Source organism: Aplidium turbinatum, chromosome 7, assembly GCF_918807975.1.
Source record: "Aplidium turbinatum chromosome 7, kaAplTurb1.1, whole genome shotgun sequence".
NCBI classification, from domain to species: domain Eukaryota; kingdom Metazoa; phylum Chordata; class Ascidiacea; order Aplousobranchia; family Polyclinidae; genus Aplidium; species Aplidium turbinatum.
Genome location: NC_137478.1, coordinates 23695090 through 23709530, shown reverse-complemented (window position 1 = coordinate 23709530; position 14441 = coordinate 23695090). Strand labels below are relative to the sequence as shown.

At 32.5% G+C, this 14441-nt stretch overlaps 2 non-coding genes across 2 annotated transcripts; one reads left to right on the top strand and one right to left on the bottom strand.

The window, feature by feature from the left end:
• The first annotated feature begins 2643 nt into the window (after positions 1 to 2643).
• On the top strand, positions 2644 to 2726 carry Trnal-uaa (transfer RNA leucine (anticodon UAA)). The gene has a single exon. It is a non-coding gene; the product is annotated as a tRNA-Leu (tRNA).
• A 4961-nt stretch (positions 2727 to 7687) lies between these two features.
• Positions 7688 to 7770, bottom strand: Trnal-uaa (transfer RNA leucine (anticodon UAA)). Its single transcript has one exon. It is a non-coding gene; the product is annotated as a tRNA-Leu (tRNA).
• Positions 7771 to 14441: the final 6671 nt, after the last annotated feature.

Below are 14441 nucleotides of genomic sequence, written 5' to 3'. Positions count from 1 at the left end.
CATTTACGGTTTTGTTTTATGATCTTTACAACAACTGCACTACTCCATGATATTAACATAAAGGTACAACTCAACACACAAGCAGTACTGTAAATTGAGACATAGAACCTCCTGTTTTGGTTGTGTTCAACTTAGATGCATGTCTCTTATCGTGTTTATCTTATCATTTTGCTAAGCATCCATTTCATAAAGATCGTTACAGCAACGATTTTAGCTAAAACTTTATGGTAATGTTTACAAAATGTAACTAACTTGGAAATTATTTTTGTTGATATAGTATTGCAATGGTTTGGTCAAAACAATGTAACTTTTGTTATTTGTGTTTGCATAAACAACTTTTACGTTTTTTATATGATGCTAATAACAGCTAAACATTTAACGTTGTCTTTTATGGAATGAGAACACCCAAATGAACAGCTATGAAACCAATTGTTGCAACACATAATCACACTTGATGATAATAACACACAAACAAGATCCTGAACACAAGTTTTACTTTGTAATTATGAAACAGAAACTCGAAGGTTGTGATGTTTTGTTGTAGTTTCTATAAACTTGTAAAAAAAAACATAACATTTGTTAAACTATTTTTCAGTTTGTGAATTATGGAACATAAACTTTGTAGTTAGTTAATAATATTTTTTGATTGTTGGTTAGTGCAATAAAAACTTTGTGATTTGTTGAAATTATTGTTCAGTTTGTAAACAAAAATTTAAGTTGTGATTTAAAATAATTTTTTGTGTGTATGTTATTAGAATAAAACTTTTAGTTTAAAATTTGTCAAAACTACTTTTTCAGTTTGTAAAACAAAGCTTAACTATTTTGGTATTTAAAATAATTTTTCGTGTGCATGTTATTAGAATAAAACTTTTAGTTTAAAATTTGTCAAAACTTAACTATTGTTTTATTTAAAATAATTTTTCATGTGTATTTTTTTAGTAAAACTTTCATCATGTTTCCTTATTTCACATTTATTAACTTTACAAAATTTCATGTTATGTGAATAATTATGTATATAATGTAAACTTCATATTTGATTTAACTTATAAATTAATTAAGATAATAATAACTCAAATTGATAGTTTTTTTGTACATAGTTTTGTTTGAAACAAAAAAAAATTATGATAATGTTTAGTTTACAATAACTTATTACTACTTATTGTGAATAAATGTGAGTTATTCTCAGATTGATATTTTGTTTTCTTATTTCTAAAAAATAATACATCGGCTTATCTATTTTTTATATGTTGCACAATTCAGTTTTTAAAGTTTTAGAGTAAGAAATCAAGATGAGGTATTCCAGCAACCATATCGGAGCGCCTGAAACCATAAAATGTATAGCTACTCAAAGCGCACTTATAATTTGCAAACGCTTCAAACATTTTCGATGTGTCACATTAGACTTTTAAATGGCAACACCGTTTTACTTAAGGTTTCACCTCCATTCTGTTCTGAAGTTTTTATTGTTGAGCTGTTGGTTCCGTGATCGATCCCATGCTTCCATTTGTAAGAAGTATTAGTTGTAAAGAAAGGAGCGTTGTTCCCGGCTATCAGCACAAGGCTGAGCACTCACTAGTACAGCGAGCAGTTGCGATTCGCTAACCATATCGGTGTAGCTTTCACGCTTGTTAATACTTGGGTCACAGGTATTTTTTCACATTTTCAACCCTCCTGTTATTTTTTGTTAAACACAAGCATGATTTACTTTGTAAATGGTAAAATTTTCATGCTGGTAGTTTTATCAAGCATATTAGAATATAGTACAATTCATCTGTAAAGATAATGATTGCCTAAACTTACTGTTTTAATATAGCAATGTAATATTTTTTAAATCGTGGTAAGTTGTATAGTGCATAAATCATTTTTTAAGGCCTTTGTGTTTTGCAATCTCCGGAACCACTGTAGGCTACAAGATTCTTTTAAGAAGCTAAGAAAGTTATGTTCTTCAGCTTTTTGTAATTATATCTAACCTAATAGATAAACATTCAACCTCTAACAGATATACTAAACTATTTTATTGCATTGAAAGATGTTTTCTAGCAACCCATCGTTTTACACGTTCTATATGCCTCTAACTTTATGTAATAATTTTACCATATCTACTTATAGCTTAATTTCAGTGAGGTATATTTAAAACAACAACTTTTTTTTTTACGAGTATAAACCCACAACTAAATTGTTTCACTTCTATTCGTTGGTGGGTGGAAGCACACAAGCAGGTCTTGGAAACGAAAATTTATTTATGCCTGTTCTAATGCATTGTCTTGTATCCAAACCACACACTTGATCTGTTAGCCTACACTGATTGATTTGTATAAAAACGAACCCACATTTCCTTAATTCCTATCAAATTCGTATAACGAAGTGTATCATACAACTTAATCGCTTGCTTTAATTGGATAACACCCTTTAATAAACTGCTAGCACCTCGTGTTCGAATAGCTTAGGCACCTGCTATAGCTTATAATTTCATGATCACAAGTTTTCACAGTCGAATTATGTCTTAAAAGTCTTTGTTTTATCACAGTCAAAACATCTTTTAAATGAAATTACAATAAACTGTTTTATGTTGTTTAAAACATACCTAGTATAACAAGTTTTAGGTGGGTCATGCGTACTGAGCACTTGTTTAGGCCACAACAAACTAGATTGACCGAGTGGTTAAGGTGTTGGTCTTAAGTACCAATGGACTAGCGTCCGCGTGGGTTCGAATCCAACATCTAGTATTTTGATTTTCGGTTATTTTGTAACACATACTTTGATTTATTTTGTTTCTTAACATCACTTCAGTTGCTTGTACACACGGTTGTATTTTTTTCTCAGTCATAACAAGGTTCCTTTTTCGCATAAAAACATAGAAATCTAAACATTTCCAATAAGTCACCTTTTGTTTGCTCAGATTTCAACATAAATAGATGAAAAATCTGTTTACCTTTGATCTATTTGACTATTTTCTGACAAATAATAACACTTTTGCAACAACTTATTAGGTTTTTACGTGTGTTCTAACTACAATCTACTTATCACGAGTTTACATGGCGGATAAAAAATAAAGAAACTCAGCTTAGAATGGTGTAACCTTCGTGATTTGCGATAAGTTTGTGCCTACAAAATGTTAATTTTGAAACTGAACCAAAGTTAAGCACATATAACCATAACATCTTACTTATTTGTATACAGCAATACCAAAAGTAGTAATTATTTCCAACCATATAACATCATCCATTCTGTTAGAATCGATGTAACCTATTTTTTAAACAAGTCTGAACACGATTTATATTAAATTAGCGCTTTATTTTAAATCGATCACAACATCATTTCAAATTGATTCTCTGGTAATTAAGTTTTTTTTTTAGTTTTTGGTAAATGTTTATTTGTTTACATCATGCAAAGGCACATTTTTTATTTCGCTGTGTTATTGTTTGTTTTGTTTTTTTGTAAATATCTCCATCTTGTGTGTAACTTTAAGTGTTTTGTAAGATCTAAACAACACTCAATCAATGTGATACATTTCATGGTAGCTTTTGAACACGTCTAAACCGGTTTTGATGAAAATATGCTTGTAAACACATGATGATGCTTTATTAAATGACCCACGTATATCAATCACGAGCCAAACCAATTGCAATAATTTTGTTTCACAACATCAGAAGACTTTGTTTTCGTAGATTTTAATAATTGTTTGGTCTGTAATCGACTTTACCGGTTTGTTTACCATCAACTTACGTTTAAACATAAGAAAATTATTTGAACATTCTACTTCGTTACATAGTACTATAGCATTTACGCGTGATGATTTCTTGTAAAAACTACAAACCAGCAATGACACCAATTTATTTAACAGAACCATCAAGTGAAGATTTGTTCATCATTACCGCAACTATTTCTAACGCTTTTCTTTTTTTTGCAACTATTTCTATTGTCTTTTCACCATTCACCATTGAATCATCTCCTCAGACTTTCTTTTGTCGTGTGTTATCATCATCATCAGCCGGTCATGCCACTGTTGGCAGATGGCCTCCACATACATGTTTCCACATCATTCTGTCTTTTGCTGTTCTCATCCAGGTGATGCCAATCTTTTCTTCTATGTTATCTCGCCATCTTCTTTTTGGTCTCCCTCTAGTTCTTCTTGCATATCTTGGTGTCCATTCTGTGGTTATCTTGTCCCATCTGTTATATAATGTTTAATTCTTAAAAATGTGTTATTTGAACAATTTTCCGCTTTTATGCTTATCCTCATCTCAAATAGATTGCTTGTGAAGACAGTATATTTTAATTGTTTCCATATTATAGTAAGGTAAAGATTTCCATGTTTCATTTAACTCTTTTATCTTGCTCCTACATCTAAACTTATTGTTTGGTTCCTCTTGAACTGTCTTTCGGTCACATGCTTCTGGTGCTTCATCTTTATTACCCTATCTCACTTAGAATACACTGGTTTGTGGTTAGACTTTGTAATACCGACATAATATGCATATTATGCACTTTGTACTGGTTTTTGCTTCCAGACAGTAGATTCGACCTCTTTATCTTCACTTAATCTTACAGCACAACCGCTTTAATTTATTCCAAACACCTCTTCTTTAGTCTTTCTCTGATCTTATTGGCTCAGAACTTAATAAGCTTACCAACTCGTCTTTCTGTCTTTACATATCCATGGTATTTTACCACCACTCGTGTGTCTTTTCGCAGATATAAATCCAAAGGTAAAGCTTTAATTTTGTGTAACATTTTCAAAATAAATTCAAACGATTTTTTAAGACATGCCCAAAATATCATAAAGTTATGTTTGAACCTAGAAACAAGAAGAAAAAAAATGTATATCTATGTAATACTTTTCACTAAACACAGATGCAAAATTGTTAAATCACCCAGTTTTGATGATGACTGTCTGTTACACAATAACAATCTATCTTTTGCTTGAGAAAAAACGCTTTTCTTTTAGATAAGTCACATATCTGTACACACTTTTCCGCAGTGATTGTCTAACAAAGTGGTGCTCCTTCCACAACACTTACTCGAGATGTTTGTGGTGACGTACTTGTATTTAATATGATTATGTTATGCTAACTGCAAGCTATCAAACAAAATCTAAGACAACGCAAAGCATTCACCAAAGCACATTTGTCAAGAAAAACTAGAATATACTATATATAAAAAAATACTTTAATTTATTCTATATAATTTTTAAAAGGTATAATATGATATATATATATAGTAAGAATATAATAGAAAGATATAATTTTATAGGATAATCTAGTTATAATATGTTTTTCTTGACAAATGTGCTTTGGTGAATGCTTTGCGTTGTCTTAGATTTTGTTTGATAGCTTGCAGTTAGCATAACATAATCATATTAAATACAAGTACGTCACCACAAACATCTCGAGTAAGTGTTGTGGAAGGAGCACCACTTTGTTAGACAATCACTGCGGAAAAGTGTGTACAGATATGTGACTTATCTAAAAGAAAAGCGTTTTTTCTCAAGCAAAAGATAGATTGTTATTGTGTAACAGACAGTCATCATCAAAACTGGGTGATTTAACAATTTTGCATCTGTGTTTAGTGAAAAGTATTACATAGATATACATTTTTTTTCTTCTTGTTTCTAGGTTCAAACATAACTTTATGATATTTTGGGCATGTCTTAAAAAATCGTTTGAATTTATTTTGAAAATGTTACACAAAATTAAAGCTTTACCTTTGGATTTATATCTGCGAAAAGACACACGAGTGGTGGTAAAATACCATGGATATGTAAAGACAGAAAGACGAGTTGGTAAGCTTATTAAGTTCTGAGCCAATAAGATCAGAGAAAGACTAAAGAAGAGGTGTTTGGAATAAATTAAAGCGGTTGTGCTGTAAGATTAAGTGAAGATAAAGAGGTCGAATCTACTGTCTGGAAGCAAAAACCAGTACAAAGTGCATAATATGCATATTATGTCGGTATTACAAAGTCTAACCACAAACCAGTGTATTCTAAGTGAGATAGGGTAATAAAGATGAAGCACCAGAAGCATGTGACCGAAAGACAGTTCAAGAGGAACCAAACAATAAGTTTAGATGTAGGAGCAAGATAAAAGAGTTAAATGAAACATGGAAATCTTTACCTTACTATAATATGGAAACAATTAAAATATACTGTCTTCACAAGCAATCTATTTGAGATGAGGATAAGCATAAAAGCGGAAAATTGTTCAAATAACACATTTTTAAGAATTAAACATTATATAACAGATGGGACAAGATAACCACAGAATGGACACCAAGATATGCAAGAAGAACTAGAGGGAGACCAAAAAGAAGATGGCGAGATAACATAGAAGAAAAGATTGGCATCACCTGGATGAGAACAGCAAAAGACAGAATGATGTGGAAACATGTATGTGGAGGCCATCTGCCAACAGTGGCATGACCGGCTGATGATGATGATAACACACGACAAAAGAAAGTCTGAGGAGATGATTCAATGGTGAATGGTGAAAAGACAATAGAAATAGTTGCAAAAAAAAGAAAAGCGTTAGAAATAGTTGCGGTAATGATGAACAAATCTTCACTTGATGGTTCTGTTAAATAAATTGGTGTCATTGCTGGTTTGTAGTTTTTACAAGAAATCATCACGCGTAAATGCTATAGTACTATGTAACGAAGTAGAATGTTCAAATAATTTTCTTATGTTTAAACGTAAGTTGATGGTAAACAAACCGGTAAAGTCGATTACAGACCAAACAATTATTAAAATCTACGAAAACAAAGTCTTCTGATGTTGTGAAACAAAATTATTGCAATTGGTTTGGCTCGTGATTGATATACGTGGGTCATTTAATAAAGCATCATCATGTGTTTACAAGCATATTTTCATCAAAACCGGTTTAGACGTGTTCAAAAGCTACCATGAAATGTATCACATTGATTGAGTGTTGTTTAGATCTTACAAAACACTTAAAGTTACACACAAGATGGAGATATTTACAAAAAAACAAAACAAACAATAACACAGCGAAATAAAAAATGTGCCTTTGCATGATGTAAACAAATAAACATTTACCAAAAACTAAAAAAAAAACTTAATTACCAGAGAATCAATTTGAAATGATGTTGTGATCGATTTAAAATAAAGCGCTAATTTAATATAAATCGTGTTCAGACTTGTTTAAAAAATAGGTTACATCGATTCTAACAGAATGGATGATGTTATATGGTTGGAAATAATTACTACTTTTGGTATTGCTGTATACAAATAAGTAAGATGTTATGGTTATATGTGCTTAACTTTGGTTCAGTTTCAAAATTAACATTTTGTAGGCACAAACTTATCGCAAATCACGAAGGTTACACCATTCTAAGCTGAGTTTCTTTATTTTTTATCCGCCATGTAAACTCGTGATAAGTAGATTGTAGTTAGAACACACGTAAAAACCTAATAAGTTGTTGCAAAAGTGTTATTATTTGTCAGAAAATAGTCAAATAGATCAAAGGTAAACAGATTTTTCATCTATTTATGTTGAAATCTGAGCAAACAAAAGGTGACTTATTGGAAATGTTTAGATTTCTATGTTTTTATGCGAAAAAGGAACCTTGTTATGACTGAGAAAAAAATACAACCGTGTGTACAAGCAACTGAAGTGATGTTAAGAAACAAAATAAATCAAAGTATGTGTTACAAAATAACCGAAAATCAAAATACTAGATGTTGGATTCGAACCCACGCGGACGCTAGTCCATTGGTACTTAAGACCAACACCTTAACCACTCGGTCAATCTAGTTTGTTGTGGCCTAAACAAGTGCTCAGTACGCATGACCCACCTAAAACTTGTTATACTAGGTATGTTTTAAACAACATAAAACAGTTTATTGTAATTTCATTTAAAAGATGTTTTGACTGTGATAAAACAAAGACTTTTAAGACATAATTCGACTGTGAAAACTTGTGATCATGAAATTATAAGCTATAGCAGGTGCCTAAGCTATTCGAACACGAGGTGCTAGCAGTTTATTAAAGGGTGTTATCCAATTAAAGCAAGCGATTAAGTTGTATGATACACTTCGTTATACGAATTTGATAGGAATTAAGGAAATGTGGGTTCGTTTTTATACAAATCAATCAGTGTAGGCTAACAGATCAAGTGTGTGGTTTGGATACAAGACAATGCATTAGAACAGGCATAAATAAATTTTCGTTTCCAAGACCTGCTTGTGTGCTTCCACCCACCAACGAATAGAAGTGAAACAATTTAGTTGTGGGTTTATACTCGTAAAAAAAAAAGTTGTTGTTTTAAATATACCTCACTGAAATTAAGCTATAAGTAGATATGGTAAAATTATTACATAAAGTTAGAGGCATATAGAACGTGTAAAACGATGGGTTGCTAGAAAACATCTTTCAATGCAATAAAATAGTTTAGTATATCTGTTAGAGGTTGAATGTTTATCTATTAGGTTAGATATAATTACAAAAAGCTGAAGAACATAACTTTCTTAGCTTCTTAAAAGAATCTTGTAGCCTACAGTGGTTCCGGAGATTGCAAAACACAAAGGCCTTAAAAAATGATTTATGCACTATACAACTTACCACGATTTAAAAAATATTACATTGCTATATTAAAACAGTAAGTTTAGGCAATCATTATCTTTACAGATGAATTGTACTATATTCTAATATGCTTGATAAAACTACCAGCATGAAAATTTTACCATTTACAAAGTAAATCATGCTTGTGTTTAACAAAAAATAACAGGAGGGTTGAAAATGTGAAAAAATACCTGTGACCCAAGTATTAACAAGCGTGAAAGCTACACCGATATGGTTAGCGAATCGCAACTGCTCGCTGTACTAGTGAGTGCTCAGCCTTGTGCTGATAGCCGGGAACAACGCTCCTTTCTTTACAACTAATACTTCTTACAAATGGAAGCATGGGATCGATCACGGAACCAACAGCTCAACAATAAAAACTTCAGAACAGAATGGAGGTGAAACCTTAAGTAAAACGGTGTTGCCATTTAAAAGTCTAATGTGACACATCGAAAATGTTTGAAGCGTTTGCAAATTATAAGTGCGCTTTGAGTAGCTATACATTTTATGGTTTCAGGCGCTCCGATATGGTTGCTGGAATACCTCATCTTGATTTCTTACTCTAAAACTTTAAAAACTGAATTGTGCAACATATAAAAAATAGATAAGCCGATGTATTATTTTTTAGAAATAAGAAAACAAAATATCAATCTGAGAATAACTCACATTTATTCACAATAAGTAGTAATAAGTTATTGTAAACTAAACATTATCATAATTTTTTTTTGTTTCAAACAAAACTATGTACAAAAAAACTATCAATTTGAGTTATTATTATCTTAATTAATTTATAAGTTAAATCAAATATGAAGTTTACATTATATACATAATTATTCACATAACATGAAATTTTGTAAAGTTAATAAATGTGAAATAAGGAAACATGATGAAAGTTTTACTAAAAAAATACACATGAAAAATTATTTTAAATAAAACAATAGTTAAGTTTTGACAAATTTTAAACTAAAAGTTTTATTCTAATAACATGCACACGAAAAATTATTTTAAATACCAAAATAGTTAAGCTTTGTTTTACAAACTGAAAAAGTAGTTTTGACAAATTTTAAACTAAAAGTTTTATTCTAATAACATACACACAAAAAATTATTTTAAATCACAACTTAAATTTTTGTTTACAAACTGAACAATAATTTCAACAAATCACAAAGTTTTTATTGCACTAACCAACAATCAAAAAATATTATTAACTAACTACAAAGTTTATGTTCCATAATTCACAAACTGAAAAATAGTTTAACAAATGTTATGTTTTTTTTTACAAGTTTATAGAAACTACAACAAAACATCACAACCTTCGAGTTTCTGTTTCATAATTACAAAGTAAAACTTGTGTTCAGGATCTTGTTTGTGTGTTATTATCATCAAGTGTGATTATGTGTTGCAACAATTGGTTTCATAGCTGTTCATTTGGGTGTTCTCATTCCATAAAAGACAACGTTAAATGTTTAGCTGTTATTAGCATCATATAAAAAACGTAAAAGTTGTTTATGCAAACACAAATAACAAAAGTTACATTGTTTTGACCAAACCATTGCAATACTATATCAACAAAAATAATTTCCAAGTTAGTTACATTTTGTAAACATTACCATAAAGTTTTAGCTAAAATCGTTGCTGTAACGATCTTTATGAAATGGATGCTTAGCAAAATGATAAGATAAACACGATAAGAGACATGCATCTAAGTTGAACACAACCAAAACAGGAGGTTCTATGTCTCAATTTACAGTACTGCTTGTGTGTTGAGTTGTACCTTTATGTTAATATCATGGAGTAGTGCAGTTGTTGTAAAGATCATAAAACAAAACCGTAAATGTTATGCCTTCATGACAAGCTTAAAGTTAGGTCATTTTGGTCAAGCTATGATTCTCACAACCTTTAAGTGATATTATACCAACAAAATTAATTTTTCAGACTAGTAACATTTAATACACATTACCATAAAGTTTTAGTAAAAAAACACTGCTTTAGCAAAGTGTAGACCTAACGAAATAAAGGTTTACCGAAACCAACATAAACCGAAACGAAGATTAACCGAAATAAAGATGCTAAAATGCAGTATTTATTAAGCTTTTAGACCAGTCATAGATTATAATAAGTCTTATATATAACCAACTAATAAGCGACTAAGCACCCCTTTGACCATTTACCTTACAATAAACTAAAAGCAAGCCACTGATTAAAAGAACCAAAGTATAACGAAATTAACTAACCTATACAAACCAAAAAGCAGTGAAACCTCATTGATTTACCGAAATTCAGCAAGAACAAAACACAGCATTTGGAAAGATCTAGAATCGAGCGAATAGACCTACCTATAATAGTGAAAACTCTATTCTTACAAGCAAACACCTTTGCGAAAAACATAGCTACACCCAATCCGACAAAAAGTTAACAAAACGTTTATAAAATTAACCCCGCATATTAACCCACACATTAATAAACAAACCCTGTATATTAACCGATCTATGAACTTTACATCGTTTACAGTTATAAAATTTAAACAAAATCAAAGAATCCACAATAATGTGACATCAAAAATGACTTTCCTATTGACTAGCATACGAGGTGTTAGGTTCTAAGTGTTAGGTTATTTGCTTGGTAGAAGTTAGATTATTGCAGTGGTCCCCAGCTGTGTGTCTACAGTTAGAACAACATTAAAATAACCCACAATGATGTTAAATCAAAAATGAGTTTGTTAACTTTAATTTCAGGTTAAAAAGTTGTTTTGTGAGTTACTAAAATTATGTTGGTTATGTTTTGAAGTCTTTTCAATGTCATATCGCTTTAATTTCAGGTAAAAAGGTTGCTTTGTGAATTAATAAAAATAAGCTGGTTATGTTTTAAAGTCTTTTCTATATCTTGTAGTTATTGCAACCACTGTGATTATGCATGCACACCAACAGACCAACAAGACATCTAATGTATGAAACTTTTCATTTTTATTGCGTTTAAAAAAAATCACTCTTTACAGACCACAAACGAAAAAATATTTATTTGTTGCTTTTTATAAGTAAACCAAGTTATATAGCAAGTAAGCTTGTAGTTTCTAGTTAAAGTTCGTACTTAGATTTAATACATAACCTATTAGCATCACTCGTTCGTACCGAATCACGGAGGGTTCGATACCAAGTTCGTTCATAGAGTTCTTACCGGTCGTTCTTACATATCATTACGTCATAACATTCGTTCTTACAAGTTCGTACCGGTGGCTACATCATAACATCCGTTCGTACCGACTAGGCTTAGTACCGGTGGCTACATCATAACATCCGTTCGTACCGGTGGCTACGTCATAACATCCGTTCTTACAAGTTCGTACCACAAAGTTCAGACCAAACAACCTTATCTTCGGTTCGTACCACAAAGGATGCGATCTAGGGTTCGTACCAAGCGAGGGGTCTTACCAGTTCGTACTAAGGGTTAGTACATTTACTTGCTCTACCATGCATCTACTACTACTTACTGGATTCTATTCCTTGAAAGCGCTATTCAGTCAAAGATTAAAATCAATAAACAAATGCACTTGTAAGCAAGCACTATTCGGTTGAATTTGAATCAGTGGACAATACAGCAGTAAAGACGACTTCATGTCCGATCATTCCTCGCCGACTTTGCCCAGGAATGTCGCCGTCCTACTGGTGGCTATGTATGAGCGTGTATGCTGAACAGCAGCGTCCGCTGCACAGACCGTTTTCCGTCATTTTTCAAATTGGCGCAAACTGGATCTGGATCGCAAATGTTCAATTTTGCAATCTTGCGCTTTTTTTTAATCGTGCTTTTTCTGAATTTGCTGTGGCAGCATTGCAGCAAGGTTATCTAGTTGGTCGGCAGGGTATGCGCAGTGGCCTCCAACCTGTGGGTCGCGACCCCAAGTGGGGTCGCCTTAACTTTTCCTGGGGTCGCCACAACTCACCATATTCAATTTGTTACCGTTTCAATTCATTACCGAAAAAAAATACCGATACTTTTTGTTGTAGTTCGCATCCTTTGCCGGTGTTTTGGAGTACAGCTTGCCTTCTCATGTCACAAATAAACCATTGTGGTGCAATAATCAAAAACAGAATAGTTGCGACAAGTAGGACAAAGCAAAAGCATTCGCGATGCTAGTTTAGACTAACTAGTTATTATTCAAGGCATGATTCAAGTTGACTCCAGAACGAGCGAATAGGTATTTATGCACGTGCAGTGTGCAGACATTTCATCGGCTGCTTACGGTTTGCTTTGCATGTAGTAATAGTAATTTGTAGCTGGTAAGTATAGCTAAATATTATACAAAAATAGCAGCAAAAAATACCAGAAAAAGAACTTATGACGAGGCTTTTTCAAAACTTGGTTTCACTGAATTTAATGGCAAACCAAAGTGTGTAATCTGTCTTAAAGTTTAGCGGGTTTAACATAATGTATTAAACACAAAACAAAATGTATAACATAATAACTTAAACGTTTTCGACACGTACGTGTGTCCTCACCAGGGATTCAATCTGCAATAATATACATAAATGAAAAATTGTAAGATAAACTTGACTTTGCACTACAACTGTAAGGACACTCTGGACTGAAAAGCACCTTTTCAGTCCAGAGTGTCGTTACAGTTACAAACAGTGCAAAGTCAAATTTATCTTACAATTTTGGGAAAAACAAAATGGGGTCGCAAGTAAATGTTGAAAAACATTTTCATTTAAATTGGGGTCGCTTCTTAAAAAGGTTGGAGACCACTGGGGTATGGGATGGAATGGAAGACGTTTTTTTCCATCTTCCATCCTGAGATTTTCTTCCATTCCATCTCCATTCCATATTAGAAATCTTCCATTCCATCGCAGAAATCTCTTCCATCTTCCATTTTCACATTTTGTGATCTCCGCGTTTAACATGCCACAAATAAACCTAAAAACCATATCTCTCTGATTGGTCAATTCTGCCTAACGACAGTAGGTTTGACAAATACGCGTCAGGCAACAGCCCGTTGGTTTAAAACGAACCGAAAATCGAATTATTTCATCAAGCAACGTAATATTTTGCATTTCTTGAGAAAGCGTTAGAAAGTTAATGATGGAAGATTGTCTTCCATCCCATCATTAAGATCTTCCATTCCTTTCCATCCTTAACATTTGCCATCCTCCATCCCAAAATCTGTCTCCCATCCCATGTTGGTAGGCACTTTAACACAGGACAGTTTTCCGTGCGAACCAGCTACCACCATTGCGCCGCGGCACATTGGTTAAGAAAGGTAAGACAATTTTCTTTATAAACTCAATTAATTACAGTCACTATACGATCCTTCTTGCACTCAGTTCAGTTGCAGAAGAAACAAGAGTATTAGCAGAGGGTGGGAATCGAACCCACGCAATCGAAATGACTATTCTCTTAACCCATTAGGCCACGCTGCTTGTGGCGATACAATATACATTCACGTAATTTTCTTTGTATCAAAAATCTTTCAAGTAGATCGGTCAGAATATCACGTGCTGAGTCACATGACTGAAATCAGCTGATTCGCAGAGAAAACTGTCCTGTGTTAAAGAGCCTACCTATCTAAGTTAGTTGGAAATCTCGTCCTTTTAAATATCTGAGTTAACGGTTCATTTTTGCTAACAAAAGGTCATAAAAACCCACTACAGTTGCATTATTTCAATGTCTTTCAAAACTTCCATCAGAAATTTCGGCCGATCAAGTAGCCTACCTATGTGTGCGATGCTCGAAACAAGTTAATGGGACTTAAACCTATTGTCAAAGAGTTGTAGCCTATGCCAGTGTGGAAAAACTTGTAAGATTGCTATTGGTCATTGGCCCTTCTTCTGCAGAAGCTGAAAAATCGTTTAGCTGGCTGCGCCGCTTAAAAAC